Below are 18,524 nucleotides of genomic sequence, written 5' to 3'. Positions count from 1 at the left end.
TATAAATGACAAAAGCATCATCTTAATTCATCATCATACACTTTACTGTCCATTAGATTTACACCCTAACGAAGTATCCCAGTGTGAATACTTGCTCTTCCTCGGCAATGTAATGACCCCAAGGATCAACTCTACAACAATGAATATACATGATTATATAAAATAATGCTTAAGAAGAAAGTTGCGTTATGACAAAATGAAAAGTTACAAATCCTACAATGATGCTGTGTATAGTCAATTTAGGTGTTTTGTAATGCATCAATTTACCTTTAAACACTTTTTTGGATTATGTAATCATGGTACCATCCTTTGTCAGCACAGTATAAGAGATAACAGCAACAAAGGGTAATGTCCTCTGTCAGCACAGTAAGAGATAACAGCAAAAAACGAACTTTTCTCTGTCAGCATAGTTTATATTGTGGCTGATTTTGATAAACCTAATTTAATGCAGATCAACGTAATTTAATGTAAATGATTAAGATGTTAATGGAAAATAATACACTGCCTTTTTTCTGGTCCTACAATCATACTTGTGATGGTTATTAACTTGCACTAATACAACAACTGTATTAAATATATATAAGTCATTAACATTCACTACATCAATCATCAATTGATCATTGTTGTAAAACCAATCATTTTTTATTATTTTGTTTGTTGACTTTATTATGTTTTTGTAGTGTCACCAATTCAATAATTATTATGTATATACATGGTAAATATTAGCTTACAAGTAATCTTTGAAGTGGAATTCAAAATTGTATTTGAAATTACAAGGAAAGGTAATGACAAGATGCAGGTTTATAGTAGGCACATACAAAATTCCTTATCAACACAGTAATCTCCTGTGTTACAGTTATTTTTTAAAGAGAATTATATTAATACGTTTGATATATAGCAGGAAATCAGATGTGTTCATGCGGCTTTGGAAGATGAACAACAATGCAACAAATGAAAGGTATAAAAATTGCTTGCAAGGTTTATCTCAAAAACAGTTGATATTGACAGACAAATCATGGGACTGTATCATGTAGAATGTTGGAACAGAGAAACACTCAAAAAGACATGTTGGAGGTACACGTAGTATTGATGACATTGCAGATTCTTTTTTGTTTCTTTTTTAAGATAACAATATTGGAACATCACTTTAAACAACAGCAACAACGAGTGAAAACATTTAACCATGTGTCATATATAGACTCCTAAATCATATTTCTGCTATTTTAAAGCTATTTAAAGAAGAGCAAAAAGCAGCCAAAAAAATTCCAGGAGAACTAAAAGTTATTGTAAGATGGCACATTTAAAATGACATGAAGAAGAACAGAATATTGATAATGAGCATTTTGTTCATCACTGAATGGGTTAAGTCTCTTCCAAAGCTTGAGCAAATTCATTGAAAAGTTAAAACCAAATCCAATGAATTGCTAAGAAAAAACAGCATAACAGCATGGCTAAGAAGAGAATTTATGGAAATGTGTTTAGTAAGTCAATTCCTGAGAACATTGCAACAAGGATGAAGGATATTAGCCCCAACGATTACTTCTACAAATAGTCCTAATGTTGCCTGTGTAGAGTTGATGGAATAATGATTTGAAAATAACTATGAAAATGAATTATCCAATAGTAATTAGAACTAACTAATTTCATTATCTTGAATTGTTAATCATAACATTGTAATTATTATATTCTCAACTATTGAGTTGATTTATATTTCAATAATTGTTCATATAAATTTCCTATCTTCATAATTATGTTAAATCACTAAAAAAATCCTTATCACATACACATTATATACCGTTTGATATATAATTGAATGGTATAGTTATGTTCCTATAACAATACCATGTTATAGGAAAGTTTTTAGATAGAATAAGAACATGTTATACGACCAGTATACGTATGTATAAAACAGTGAAATAGTTTTGTCATAACAATATGTAAAATGTCTTTTAAGCTGTTTATATACTGTTTTTACCTGTATATGTAGTAATAAAAACATTTCTATACTAAAGTAACAGTACGGTTTTTATACATTAGTTCAAAGTTATAACAGCCTTTTTGCAGTGTCAGTTCAGTTAAATATAATGAAATAAACAATTTAACAGAACAATATTGTAATGTTAAAATCAGTTACAAATTCATTGTCTGGTCCAGGTAATATTTTATTCTATGGTATTTTTGTCCTAGACCAAAATTCCAGCTGTTTTTTTATCCTACCCTGCAATGTTGTATCTGCCATTTGTCACTATCCTCTCCAACTCAACAAAGAGTCCTTGGCTTGGCAAAATAACTGAATAAATTTTTTTGGCACATGATATAATGTCAGAGATTCACACTTATCAATTTTTAGGTGTAATATAAAGTTTAAATGGTTGTTAGTAGTGTGTGTAGATAGTTCAAATATATGGGGGGGGCAATCTCGAAAGTGAACAATTAAAGATTGTGAAATCCTATACATTGATCCCAATAGCAGACATATGGGGCTTAGAAAAACAGTAGGAGGAATCATTTGAACGATTGGATGTGGAGCAGTCATATGGAATAATGTCAAAAAAGTGGTAAGTTTTAAAAATTTATGTGTTGTTTTTATAATCACACATGTAGGTTATACTTGTAATGAATGTCAGAGGATGAAGTGAATTGAAAACTAACACTGAGCTTTATCCAAGTACCCTACACATCTCTCGTATTGACTGTGACAATTGACTTTGTCATCAGTCCAATATCTCCAAAATCTAGAAATGGGAATTATGTTATTCTCACTGTGTCAGATTATTTTACAAACTGGGTGGAGCCATCGCTTGCCTAATAAACCTCTAGGTATCACACCACTAACCACCCCTATTATCCACAAGGTATTATAGTCTTGCTTGTGATATATTATAATGAGTAAAATTTAATAGCAATGGATTGTATAAGAGGTAAACCAAATTCTTGATCAGAATGTTTGATAAGTTACTCTTCCAGAAAGCTGAATGTTATTTAGTTTAGAGATCTTTGTCTTGCATGGAATACAATCCAAGCCTGATTCTTCTGCTACACCATTTGAAATCAGTTTGGGACAAGTTGTCAACCATTTATTCCTAGAACATGGCCCCCCCCCCCCCCCCCCCCCCCCCCCCCCCCCCCCCCCCCCCCCCCCCCCCCCCCCCCCCCCCCCCCCCCCCCCCCCCCCCCCCCCCCCCCCCCCCCCCCCCCCCCCCCCCCCCCCCCCCCCCCCCCCCCCCCCCCCCCCCCCCCCCCCCCCCCCCCCCCCCCCCCCCCCCCCCCCCCCCCCCCCCCCCCCCCCCCCCCCCCCCCCCCCCCCCCCCCCCCCCCCCCCCCCCCCCCCCCCCCCCCCCCCCCCCCCCCCCCCCCCCCCCCCCCCCCCCCCCCCCCCCCCCCCCCCCCCCCCCCCCCCCCCCCCCCCCCCCCCCCCCCCCCCCCCCCCCCCCCCCCCCCCCCCCCCCCCCCCCCCCCCCCCCCCCCCCCCCCCCCCCCCCCCCCCCCCCCCCCCCCCCCCCCCCCCCCCCCCCCCCCCCCCCCCCCCCCCCCCCCCCCCCCCCCCCCCCCCCCCCCCCCCCCCCCCCCCCCCCCCCCCCCCCCCCCCCCCCCCCCCCCCCCCCCCCCCCCCCCCCCCCCCCCCCCCCCCCCCCCCCCCCCCCCCCCCCCCCCCCCCCCCCCCCCCCCCCCCCCCCCCCCCCCCCCCCCCCCCCCCCCCCCCCCCCCCCCCCCCCCCCCCCCCCCCCCCCCCCCCCCCCCCCCCCCCCCCCCCCCCCCCCCCCCCCCCCCCCCCCCCCCCCCCCCCCCCCCCCCCCCCCCCCCCCCCCCCCCCCCCCCCCCCCCCCCCCCCCCCCCCCCCCCCCCCCCCCCCCCCCCCCCCCCCCCCCCCCCCCCCCCCCCCCCCCCCCCCCCCCCCCCCCCCCCCCCCCCCCCCCCCCCCCCCCCCCCCCCCCCCCCCCCCCCCCCCCCCCCCCCCCCCCCCCCCCCCCCCCCCCCCCCCCCCCCCCCCCCCCCCCCCCCCCCCCCCCCCAAAACCCCCCCCCCCCCCCCCCCCCCCCCCCCCCCCCCCCCCCCCCCCCCCCCCCCCCCCCCCCCCCCCCCCCCCCCCCCCCCCCAAAACCCCCCCCCCCCCCCCCCCCCCCCCCCCCCCAAAACCCCCCCCCCCCCCCCCCCCCCCCCCCCCCCCCCCCCCCCCCCCCCCCCCCCCCCCCCAAACCCCCCCCCCCCCCCCCCCCCCCCCCCCCCCCCCCCCCCCCCCCCCCCCCCCCCCCCCCCCCCCCCCCCCCCCCCCCCCCCCCCCCCCCCCCCCCCCCCCCCCCCCCCCCCCCCCCCCCCCCCCCCCCCCCCCCCCCCCCCCCCCCCAACCCCCCCCCCCCCCCCCCCCCCCCCCCCCCCCCCCCCCCCCCCCCCCCCCCCCCCCCCCCCCCCCCCCCCCCCCCCCCCCCCCCCCCCCCCTTTTTTTCCCCCCCCCCCCCGCCCCCCCCCCCCCCCCCCCCTTTCCCCCCCCCCCCCCCCCCCCCCCCCCCCCCAAAACCAAAAGGTTTTTTTAAGTTATTTATTTAAAAAATTTGGAAACAAAAAAACCCTTTTAAAATTCCTTTTTCCCTTTAAATTTTTTTAAAATTTTTAAATTAAAAAAACCCTTTTTGTTTTAACTAATAATTTTTTTTTTTTACCTTAAATTTTTTTCCAAAAAATTTTTTTCCCTTTTTTTAAGAATTTTTCCCTTTTTAAAAAACCAAAAAAAATTTTTTTAAATTTAAAAAATTTTTTTTTTAAAAATTTTTAAAAAAAAAAGGAAAAATTTTTTTAAAAACCTTTTAAAACCCTTTTTAAAATTTTAAAATGGTTTTTTTTTTAAAATTTTAAAATTTTTTTTTAAAAATTTTTTTTTATTAATTAATTTCAAATTTTTTTTTTTTTTTAAAAATTTTTAAAATTAAAAAATTTTTTTCAGGGTTTTTTTAAAAAAAGGGAAAAAAATTTCCAAAAATTTTTTTTAAAAGGTTTTTTCCCTTTTAAAAATTTTATTTTTTTTTTTTTGTTTTTTTGGGGTTTTTTTTCCCAAACCCCAAAAATTTTTTGGGCTTTTTCCCCTTTTTTTTTTTTTAAAATTAAAAAATTTTTTTGGAAATAAAAAAGGGGGTTTTTTAAAAATTTTTTAAAAAAAATTTTTTTTAAAGTTTAAATTTAAAATTTTGGGGGGAAAAAAAAAATTTAAAAAACCCCCCAAAAATTTTAAAAAAAAAATTTTTTTTAAAATTTGGTGGGGTTTTTAAAAAATTTTTTTTTAAAATTTAAATTTTTTTTAAACCAACAATTTATTTTAAAATTTTTAAAAAATTTAAATTTTCTTTTAAAACCCAACCTTTCCAATTGGGGTTTTAAATTCCCTTTTTAATTATTTTAAAATTGGAAAGGGGTTTTTAATTTCCCTTGGTTAAAAATTTTAAAAAATTTTTTTTTAAAAATTTTTGGAAAAAATAAAACCCAAAAAGGAAATTTTTTTTAAAATTTGGTTTTTAATAAAAAATTTGAATTGGATTTAAAAAATTTTTGGGTTTTTAAACCCCGAAACTAAATTTAAATTTGGGAAATTTTTTGGAATTAAAATTCCAACCTGTTTTTGTAAATTTTACTTTTGTAAATTTTTAATAATTTTTTAAAAGAAATTTTTAACTTTTAAAATTTAAGGGAAAAATTTTAAAATTTAAAGAAAAATTTTTTTTTTTTTTTTTTTTCCAAAAAAACCCCTTTTTTTTTGGTTTTAAAATTTTTAAAATTTATTAAATTTAATTTTTTTTTTTTTTTAAAAACCTTTTTGGAAAATTAAAATTTTGGGTTTTTTTAATTAAATAAAAGGGTTTTTTTTTTTTAAAAAAAATTTTTTTTTGGGAAAAAATTTTTTCCAAATTTTTCCAATTTTTCCGGGAAAAAATTTAATTTTTTAAAAATAAAACCTTTTTTTTAAAAATTTTTTTTTTTAATTTTTTTTAAAAAAAAAAATTTTTTCCCAAATTTTACAAAATTTTTAAAAAAAAAAAAATTTCCCCAAAAAAATTTTTAAATTTTTTCAAAAAACCCCAAATTTTTGTTAAACCCCTTTATAAAAATTTTTAAAAATTTTTCCCCTTTAAAATTTTGGTTTTCCATTTTTTTAAAAACCCTTTACAATTTGGGGAATTTTAATTGTTTTCCCTTTGGAAAAAAAATTTTTTTTTTTTTTTAAAATTTTTTTTTTTTTTCCCAAAATAAAATTTTTCTAAAAAGAAAAATTTTTAAAAAAAAAATTTTAATTAAAAGGTTTGGGTTTAAAACTTTAAAAACCCCTTTTTTTAAATTTTTTTCTTCCCTTAAAAATTTTTTAAAAAAAAAAAAATTTTTTTTTTTTTTTTTTAACCCTTTTTTTTTTGGGCAATTTTTTTTTAATTTTAAAAAAAGGGTTTTTTTAAAGTTAAAAAAGGTTTAAAAAATTAATTAAAAAAAAAAAAAAAAAAAAAGGGGTTTTTTGGGTTATTAAAAAATTTTTTTTAAATTGGTTTTTGTTTTTTTGGGTAAATTTCCCCCCTTTTATTTTTTTTTTTAAAAAAATTTTTTAAACAAAAAATTTTAAAAATTTTTAAAACCTTTAAATTTAAATTTTTTTTTTGGGGGAATTGAAAAACCAAAGGGTTTTTTTTTTTTTTGGTTTATTGGTTGGGAAAAAAAAATTTAAAAAAAAAATTTTTCCGGTTTAAAAAAAATTTTAAATAAAATTTTTTTTTACCATTTAATTAAATTTTTTTTTCCCATTGGCCCCTGGCATACTGACTGTTTGTTTTTTTAATTAGAGGTAAAGTTTAGCAACACTAGACTAACTATGACCAATATATTCTTCTAACCCTTTTAAGAAATGGTAGTACTTGATATCATCCTATGGGAAAAAGAATTGGAAGTGCAATAAGTCAGTCAGGATTGATTGATATAATATTGTTCAGTTTATTGGATTGGGCATAGAGGAAATGTCACAAAGGAAGTTAATAATCTTCACTGTGCTATGTTGACTACTTTGTTAAGCAGAGGATTACTTGGTAACAAATATCTGAAATACCAAAAGGCATCGATGAGATGGTTTCATTGCGTTTTATTCATACATAATGCAGGTGAACTGATAGAGTTGTTTGTTGCTATATAAATATTGAGCCAATTGAATCAGCATTGTTTTTTTTCTATTGCATCAATTAAAAATGTTTGTACAGTTCGTAGAGTAAATTTTAGCACTCCTGTTGGAAGTGGTTTTGCAATCTGTCCTCTTAAATGTAAATAATTTTAAGTATGTATGCACTTTGAAATGGAGATATAATCGTATACACAATTCAACATTGAAATTATTCAGTAAAACTTTCTGTGCATGTCCTTTATGATGAAGTGTTGTGTTAAATTGTTTTGTACATACTTGACAGGAAACAAAGAACAATGAGAATTTACTCAGTTATATACTAAAATAAAAGACTTTATTATAATAATAATTTATACTAAATTATAATTACACTAAACTAAAAGTTGATATATGAGGTTATAGGTATAGTAATTGCTATGGAGGGTAGGAAAAAAAGAAAGTATCAAAAATATAGTACAAACTATATAGCAGTTAAGGAATAAAATAAATAATTAATATGAAATACTTTTTTTGTTATTACCAGTTAACGAAGCATTTCATGTCAGTAAATAACTACACTAATGCTTTGCATGTAATAAAATTGTATGTATGTTATTTAGGTAAAATGAATTTAAATAACCCAATGTTAATAACATAGCTGTGGTCAATGTGTGTGTTACTAGTATATGTTGTCATAGGGTAAAGTGAAGATTTATATTTTTGGTCATACCTCCAGTCACATGATCATACCTGATAGTAAATGCATATGGATTATTTTATATTATACAGGTACTATTTCAAATTAGTTATATATATGATGAGTGCATACAGGTGTCTTATATACTCATTTAAGTGTGATACATATGTGATACAATCAAAACTGTATCATATATTAGATCTCATATATGAGGACTGGTGTGATCAAAAATCACATGTGAAATAAATGCATATTTCATGCAGTGCTAGAGGTAAAATATAAAGTAGATGACTAGCTTGAGGTCATTTAAGTGTTTGAAGTTAACAGATTCTATTTATTGTCTTCCTCGTCCTTCTTGCTGTTTGAGACCTATCTATAAGATGATACAATGCTGGTAAGAGTATTGTTACTACTACTACTTATTATTATTATTTGATAATGTTTCTACATCATTGACAGACATACAGAAAACTTCTAGTTATCCTACATTTGTCAAATTGGTATGAGATCTATCTCAACCTGATGTTGAACTCCTCAGTAGTCCATTGTCTAATGAAGACAAGACCTATAGTCCAGAGAGTCCAGTACTGGAAGTCCACAATATACTAGGCATCAGTAAAAATGGGGATACTTTAAAATGGTATTGTATGTATTATATGTGAGAGGTGACCTTAGGACAACAAGTAATAATTGTTATTTTTTTTAGTGTTCAAAATTTGGAGGCATCTGTAACAGTTCTGAGTGATAATATCTTTCTGAAGATAGTGAAGTAGATGAGAATATCACAACCTCCTTAAGGGAACATTATATTTAGAATTTATTAAAATACAAGTGATGCTTATATTATTCATTTTAAATACAAGATGATGTTATATTATTTTTACTAGTATATATAAGTCTCATTTGGTTCAGTAGTATATTTAGTGTAACTACTGGTTTCATTGTTATTTACCTATCCTCTAACAGCTGAGTTATTTCATATCTATATTAAACTATTGTGTGATCATTATGTTACTAGATGGAAGCTTGTGCTAGTAGTTCAATTACTGCTGCAGTCATCAAGGAGAAGCTCTTCTACTACATGATCAATAGGGAGACAAGAGAAAGAAGAAAGTATATATATCCAAGATGAACTTCTCATGTAATTCACTGTTACATATGGGATATACAGAGCTGCACTAAACAAATCTATAGTGAAATACCTTTTACCTTTGACGGGGGCAAATTAATTGTTTAACTGAACATCCAAATTTTGCATTAACCAGGGTCCTAATATTATCAGTAATAAGGATCTATTTAGTTACTACTATATATCAATAGTACTAATGAATACAAGTGTTATCCTGCAATACCATGGTTTCATGTGGGAGATTTATATCAGTATTCATGTCCTATGCAATAAAAATTTATGATGAACATTTAATTACATATACATTTCAATGTAGTAGACTCGCCCAGCTACTTTTAGTATGTTCTGTATAATTCAGAACCTTACAACAAAGACATATAACAATGTTCCTTTGATAACACACTTAATAAATTAAGTATCATTTATTACCAGTTATTTGGTATGTCTAAATAAGTAAGCATTTCATCCCATTTATATAAGACACCACACTAATCTCCTCATATCCATATGAAATTATGTGGTAACACAATGTTTTGCTAACTACACTCCATAAACTTGACATTTCAGATCATCTACTTCAAGTTGTTATTGTTTAAGATCTGAGTAAACAATGCTTATTATATTGATTATATAATTACAAATATTCTGTTGTTAGTTCTGTATATTATTGTACTGCTGCATTAGCATAGTAAAGCCAATTGGTATCCAAAGAAAACTAGTGTTTTGAATCTTCTTGATACTATTGTTATGACATGAAACTGATAACTAGGGTTATCATATACCATGCAAGAACAGGCAGTATTGGATGACTTAATGTCCTATGAAGTTGAATGTTAGAGCATTACCTTTGGTTAACAATATTATTATTGCTGATCCTACGCAAGAAGTATATGTTAGACACTTCTTGGTGTTGCATGTGGACCTACAAATCGATTTGAAATCTTGCCTCTCCCACTTCACTGGCTGACTAAAATAGAGTATAAAGTTGTGCTAGTCTCGATACCAACTTATTGTCCAAAACAGTGACTGTTAGCAATGTTACAGATTAATTCATATTATCATCATACAAGGAGATTTCATACAGCTTATCAAATTATGTGACATCCATTAAACTGATGAACTGTCACAGGACCAGACTAATTCTGTAGAGTTAAGTGATGGTGGAATTTCAAAGTCATCTTGGGCAGAACAGAAGTAGATGCCACTCTGAATGATATTCTCAATTGTCACTCTGGAGCCGTATCAGACTTGGAGAAAAAATTTCAACATGAAGTTCAAATTAGAAGTCAATTCAAGAATACATACACAATTTGTAAACCAACATCTGAAGTACCAGAGAAAAAGTTCTGTTTGTTGGAATTTTAAACATCTCAAGCAATATATGTACGAGATTTCTCATGCCTCTCGATTTTTAGCATGTGGTATTCAAACAGGGACTTCTATATTTAGTTTCTCTCTTTTGTAGTATGCAGATGTTCAGGGCAATTATCAAAGTAAGGAACAGCCATCAGATATATATATATATATATATATATATATATATATTATATATATATAATAACAACAATAATTTTGTAATTTGCAAATATTGGTAAATATAAATTAGTCAAATTAAAAGTCAAACAACAACCTTGTGCTTTACTAATAGTTACAAACACGACTCAGTTTAGAATGAGCTGGTATCTACATAATACTGATTTTTTCATTAATATAAATGGTAATAAGTGTTTCTAATCGGATTAAGCAATGTAATTATGGTTATATTGGTTACATATATATAAAAATTATTTGATGTAAAAATTAAACATATGTTTTAAAACATGAACATAATATTATTGTTTTGTTAATAATTTAATAATCGTTAAGCACAGTAATGGTCAGTAAGTATAGAGAAAATGTTCACCTTATTCAATTAATCATCCTATTATGCTACGTGGAAGTTTATTTATAAGTTTCTTTTAAGCATGTACATACCACATGTTGGATATCACTATTTTATAAATTCTGTGGTTGCTTTTAGATAATTAGTTCTGTATCAATTCCACAGGTCCGTGCAATTTGTTCTCATAGTCATTTCACTAACTCTTAGATTGAAACATAGTTATTTATTACCATATATCATTTAATTAAGCACTGGCTACAGTGATTATCACTTTGTGATCTAAACAACAATAAAAAAATATAACACTATGTATATTGATCAGATCAAAATTTAGTGTAAAAAATGAATATGTTTCAACAAAAAGGTAAGCAATAAAAATGTTTAAAAGTTTAAAGTAGATATAGGGATGACATTTGGTAGAGATTATATATATATTGACAATAGTTCTATCTACATTATAGTTTTTCAAGATTGAATTTTCTTTTAGTACAGCCATCCTCTATTGAATTACTCATTAAAAGAAATTGTCACTCGGAAGTGGTGACATAGAATAATAATAATTAAACTGAAACAAAGTTCATGATCATATATTATACAATAGTAGCTGATTACAATCTAAATTGTATGTACTTTCTTTTTATAGTTATCTAATAATTATAAATTTTGTGCAAAAATGGTTTCCATAAAATTATTAACCTAGCCACGTATCTGTGCTGACAATTGGTTGCATGCATTCCATATAAAAGAAACATCAATATGTATTGTATATGTCAATATAAAATTTGCATATATGGAATTTCTCCAATTTTTGCTTGTACAAACCTACATCATAACTATATGTGTCATATTATGTTGTATATGTCACATATAATACAACATACACTACATGCTATGTATCATATAATGGTTTGCTATGTACTTAGTGTAACTTTTTATTAAATATATTTGTAATATAAAAAAAACAATTAAGCAGTTAAAAGATAAATAAAACCTTAAAAGAATTGTAAAAGTAAATAGAAATAATCACATACAAATATCATTGTCCCTCATGTCATGTCTTGTAGTCTTTCAACTCATTGTGAATAGTTAATTGATATTTGGATGCTGTCCCTATAGATGAAAACAAAAAATTATAATAATATTATAAAGGTGTTTTACATTAAATTGGATGTTTGTCAGTTCATTTATCTTGCAAAAAATTAAAGGACAACACTAAAGATATGTCTTATCATTGTTGATTAAAGATTAATAGAGGGAAGTATGTCATCCAAAAATTTGTGGCTACAGTAGTTGTTTATGCTATATTTAATTTACAGAGCAATGTGACTATAGATTAAAACTCAGGTAGACTATTCATTTTGATCTTGTTTTTACAAGTGTCTGACCATGTACACAGGAGTGTGTGCGTGTGTGTGTGAGTCTCAGAGAGAGAGAGAGAGAGAGAGAGAGAGAGAGAGAGAGAGAGAGAACCACTAGGTTTTCACAGACGATAGTTGTTACAAATACACAAATGCAGTAGATTCAGCTAAAATTACACATCATTTGTAGTCATTTTCAGAGAGTACTTCACTACCTACTGTATGAAGGAATAGACAAAGGGAAATTGAAAATGTTATAGACCAACAATGATGAATAATTCTCATAATGCTAGCATTCACATATATGCACACATGTAGATATAGACATACATATATTCAAATAAAAAATACATTAGAATGTACACTTGTGTGTATAATATGTTTATATGTTTACATAAAAAACTTGCATGTACTTTCTATCACTAAGAACTACCAATGACAGTTTCACTAGGGAGTGACTAATTAATTATTGATATGGCTAAGGTGGAGACAAAATAAAAGTTCTCTATTTACTAGTAGCAGTTAATGTAGTCATCTCTTATCAAAGTGTTGCTAATGAATAATACTGCACATGTATTAAAATCAAATAACAATAGTTAGTCTTGAGTGTCTTCCCTTTTATTTGGCCAGTAGTGTGTAGGCAGTACCTATGACATGGTCTTGATTGGACAGAAAATTTACTTCAGATTAACTGACTTTCAAAGGGAAACAAAAGTAGGACACTATATATGCCAGCTTTTCATTTGAGGAACTAAGACTCAATTGTCCTTTATATATGTTCCCCAACTATCATTATAATGCCTCCCTGTTTTTTCATATACTGTCTTGATCTTGTACTACTTCTCACTCCTGACATGTCTCTTGATAAAAGCTGTTCCTATATATAGTAAATTTACATGTTGTCTTTCATTTGACATTATCAAATAGATAGCCAGTGAATTAATTTCAATAATAACAATAATGATGTTATGTAACTTCTATTCCTCTTTTTTCTCTCTTTTATTTTATGGGAATATCTCATTACCATCAGTATTCAACTTCACAAACCATTTTCAATACTATAATATTTAGTACAGTCTAGTTTGTCATAAATATATAATATATTATGATGTTGTAGATAATATTGATGATTGCTACGAATGTATGAATATATAAGTATTAGTGCTTAATAATATTGTTGACAAATGGAATACACAATCTATCCATATATGATCACTGTTATATAATGCTGCTATAGCTTCACTGAGAGGTCTGTTGTATGTCATAATAATATATGGAATTAGACAGAAACAACATTTGTTTTATATAACTATAAATATTTAGTGATGATGTCATTAATATGGTATATTAAGTGAATACAATCATATGCTCTGTGATAAATACATGTACTTTCAGTCATTGTTTATATTGTTGTTTGGGTATATGCATCATTTTTACTATGAAGATGTATATTTAATGTGAATTGTAAATTGCAATACATTATAATTACAGTTAAGAGTGTAGTCCATTGTACAGTATTGAATATTTAAAGGCACAGATTAATGTCAAAATTATAATATTTCTTTTTTAAAAAAGTTTATAAAATTTAAGGTCCTTTCTTAATAAAAGATTCAATAATTTTTTCTAAAAGATTGAATGAGTCTTCTTTTAACAAATTCAATTTGGTTAGATTTTGAGTACTTCTAGAGTGAAATTTTATAAGAGTGTCCTTATTATTATTAAACCATGTTGATGTTAAAATAGAGTGCCTCTCATATCATGGCTGCTTACACTAGAATATTCCTAAGAAGAAGAAGAAGTAGAGTTAAGCATCTCTGAACTTCTGACGAAGCTGATGATTCAAAAATATCAAACAATGATCTTTTAGGTGTGCATATTTCTAAAGTATGCATAACCTCTTAGAAAACCTCAAAAGAAATGCACTGATCAAGCTAATATTCTCCTCTATATCAGTTCAAAAATATACCCCTTAGGTCCTCTGTCTCTTGTATTTTTACATGGGATGGTAACAAAATACATGGTTTAATTAAGTCATTGAGTTTAATATCTATCCAGTAGTGGGAGGTGGGAACTGCTTCTCTTCTTCAGTAGCTGTGGCACTACAAAATCAGTACAACGCTCTCCCAAATTAATTTTTATATTAATAGGGGCAAAGCAGTATGGAGTACAAGACATAGCAGTTAACATTTCAGTAATCGATCTGAAACAATTCCAAACAAGAAATATTTCTAACTGACTCTTCTGTTGAAAATAAACCATCAAGTTTAATTATACTGGTTACTATGACAGTCCCTTTGGTAACACCATGCCATTGTATCTCTGCAATGCTTTAGAATTTAATTTCATATTGTTTAGAGCTAAGCATTTCATCATCCAGTGATACAAGTAACTCAGCTATTCCAATAAACATGGCATACAATCAATTTGGGACTGGACACAATCACTCAGTAATAAGGAATGAAAGGGACATTAAGAAAACAACATGTGAAGACAAACATCAAGATAAAGAATTTACATCATGAAGATCTGGTGCCATTGATAAAGAGGAAAAAGAACACAGTGGTATGATCAATGGTAATAAACATGTAAGCATTACAACAAATTCTGGTGTAAACATTTCCAATTGTACCTCTGGTACTGAACACCTAAGACAGTATATTAATGTGTGTTGAGTGTACTTATTTCATGGATAGGATGCCTTATTGCAAGGATCCATCTCTTGTAAGTTGTTGGCTATTTGTATAAGTAATGTCAACATGTAAAACTAAAGAAATGTCTACTTCATAATCAACCTCATTACCTGCATGGTTGTCATAACTATGTTACAACCCTGTAAGTTGTTATTTTTTGTGCACCTTGCCATACAGTTATTATGCATATGAATGTGACAGTCATAAAATGGTAGCTAGCAGGCCCCTATATATAACATGAAAAATTATAATATATAAAAGTAACTGTATCTATAGTCCAATTAAATTAGAAATATTATATTGAAGTTATTAAAAAATGAATGATTAATTTCCACATGTGAATTTTTTTATTAAAACACAAAAGACACTCATTAGCAAAGCTAATATAAAGAGCATCAAAAAAAACAATAGAAATAGGAGGTGAATGATTTATGAAGGGTGATTGATATTAACATGTCAACAAATGAATAAATATGAACAACATGTATGCAATATTCCTGATAGTGTTAAAGTAAATAAGAAATATTTTGCTTGAACTGACTTGCAGAGTTGAGATCTTTGAGTGATGAGAGAAGGGAATTCCACAGGGAAATAGCACTGGGAAGGAAGGAGTTGAGGGTAGCAGAAGATCTGGAGAAGGGCAAAATTCAGGTTTAAAGGATGGGAAGAATGTAAATTATAAGAGGACTGGTTTTTGAAATGAAAAAGAGCCAGCAGGAATATAGAGCTTACTAAAGATAACTTGTATAAAAGGACAAGCTTGGATGTTGTTCTGTGGGAGGATAGTGAAGGAAGATTGAAGAGTTGTAGAAGTAGAGGGTAATCAGAGTCCAATTTTTACTGCAGAGTTTTAGGGCAAAATGTTGAACTTTTTCCAATTTGTTGATATTAAGAATGGAATATGGATCCCAAACAGAGGAGCTGTACATAAGGATGGGGAGGATTAATGTCAAGTACAATTTAATAAGAACAAAAGAAGAAGAGTTATAGTAAAATTGATGATAGATGCGGCCAAGCAGTTTCTTAGCCTTAGAACAGGTTTCATTGATGTGAGTAGACCAGGAGAGGTTAGATTAACACCTAGAAATGAAGAGAGATCTGATCAAAGGAAGAGAGAAGGAAGTGTAGTAAAGGATGAAGGAGACTTTCTGGAAATGATCATGTATTTGGTTTTTGAGTGATTAATCATTAGGTGTTTAGATTTTACCCATGAAGAGAGAATATTAATGTTAGACTGTGCAAGTGAAAATTCGAGGAATGATTTGAAAGGGACATGATAAAAGGATGTTGTCAGCATATAGGATGATATAAGTTGAGGAGAAAGGTAACTGGAATATGTTGTTCAAGTACAAAAAAGAGAGTGGTCCAAGAATCGAGCCTTGAGGAACACCAGATAGGACGGAGGACTTAGAAGAGGAACAGCCATCAACAACAACCTGCTGAGATCAAAATGTGAGATAACTTTGAAGCCAAACGATAAGGTGATGAGGGATGTCAAATGAAGAAAGTATGTCAAGAAGGGATTGATGTGGAACTGAGTCAAATGCTTTAGTTAAATCAAAAAAAGGTTGCACAGATAGAGTACCCTTTATCCAGCTGAGTAAACCGTGAGTTGGTGGCAGTAATCAGGGTGGACTCTGTGGAATAACCAGGTCTAAAGCTGAACTGAGAGTCAGATAAAAGATTATGAGTCTGGCAAAAGTCCAGTAGCCAGTTGAAAATATGTCTTTTTAGAACTTTGCTGATAAGTGGTAGTAGAGATATGGGATGATAACCTGTGGGAGAAGATGGAGCTGAAGAGTGCTTAGGTATTGGGATAATAAGAGAGTTTTTTCAGTTGTCAGGAAAGATACCAGACTTAATCGAAAGATTAAAGATAGAAGTAAGTGTGATGAAATGGAGTAGGCAGTTCTCTCTAACATACGGGCTGAAATACCATCGGGACCTGTAGAAGTATTAAATGGAATCTGAAGAAGGAGCTTTGCAACTTTGACTTTGGAGCATAAAAGATAAGATGGACAATTTTCAGATGGACAAGAGTCTTTAGAAGCTGTGGAAAGGGGAGGAACAGATAGATTAAAACAGTTACAAAAGAATTGGTTAATCATATTAGCTAGGGTGTGGTAGCTGAGGAGTCATAAAGTACAAAATGGGTAGATTTCAAGTGACACTGATAGGAGAGTGTTTTGTTTCTACAAATGTGGGACATCAGGATGATGATTTAGCTCTTTTGGCTTTAGTGATTAAGGCATTACTTAAAGAAAGGAGGGTGGTTTGTTAGCCAGGGTGGAGATTTTTTAATAGGCACTAATTTAGATGGATGGTGCGATTCATTACTTCAAGGGGACTTCTTTATAGGACCAAAGTAATTGACATTAGAAGATGAGAGTCCCAGGGGAAGAGAGTTTTAGCTTCTTTAAAGTCAAATGCCAATATTGGGAAGGTTCTTAGATGGTGGTTTGAATGTTGTAGCAATGAACAATTTATGATCTGAAGAATAGGGAAAAACAAAGGAAAGACATGACAAGTTTTGAAGTTGATACAATTCAAGGAGTTGGGTGATAGGGGAGAAGGGCTCATAAAATTTATGATAAAATCACCAGTGAGAAAAAAGTTTTTCATATGATCAGGCTTAGAGAGGTTAAGAAATTGATTAAGATGTCCAGGGATCATTCTTTGGAGGCCAATAGAAAGAGCAAGAGTAATTGAAATCAATAGAAGAAGAATGAGATGATTCAAAGGGGATGGGATTACTTTGAGAGAGTGAAGATTACATTAACTGCTATTCCACCAATGTCACGGTCTTTACGAACAAGTGGTAATATTTTAATGATACATCTTATGTAACTGATTAGGAATGTTGCATTTTTGTGTAAATCTGAAGCACCACCAACATGAACATATAATGAAGTTGGGATTTCTTTACCACGTTATTCATGTTTTTAAGAAAAAGACATTGAGCTTTAGAACGTGATAAAATATATTCTGAAAAAAAAGTATGAGAACGTTTCGGCCAAGGCCTTCATCAGCTGTATGAAACTAGGCAAAAAAAAGTCACGCTATTTATAGCAATGCATGATGTTTACAGTTAGTAATTAGGCTAAGAGGTAAAGGTTGTCCCAGAAGACTAAAAAGAGAAATTTGTTCCAATGGAGTGAGAAACAACATGGGACCAAGAGCTCAAAACAGACGCGAACTAGTTAATTGTTGTGGGCGTGGGCTCATATTGATTTCGAACCGGTATTTTTAAGATCAGATGTCCAGGTAGGAGATGAAAAGCCTGGATCTAGGTTGATGGTGTTGCATGGTTTTGATGAATATGGCTTAGGTCTTTCTCTTCCACCAGCTGATCTAAGTTCAAGTATTGACTCATCCCATAAAATCTTGTGTCCTGTTTTGATGAAGTGGAGAGCCAAAGCATTGGTGGTAAGATTTTTAACAGCCCTGAGTGTTCAGCTTTTCTTATTTTCATTGTTCTGCCAGTTTCTCCAATGTATAGAGCACCAATTCGCAAGGGATCTCATAGATGACTTCACTTTATCCTCTGGTGGAGTAGGGATCTTGACATGTGATAGGATCTCCTAAGTGATTTCTAGAGGTAAATGCAGTTTTGATATAAACGAGAAGCTATTCCACCACCATGGCCTT

Source organism: Gigantopelta aegis, unplaced genomic scaffold (assembly GCF_016097555.1).
Source record: "Gigantopelta aegis isolate Gae_Host unplaced genomic scaffold, Gae_host_genome ctg3714_pilon_pilon, whole genome shotgun sequence".
In the NCBI taxonomy this organism is placed as follows: Eukaryota; Metazoa; Mollusca; class Gastropoda; order Neomphalida; family Peltospiridae; genus Gigantopelta; species Gigantopelta aegis.
Note: the sequence above shows the minus strand (reverse complement) of the source record.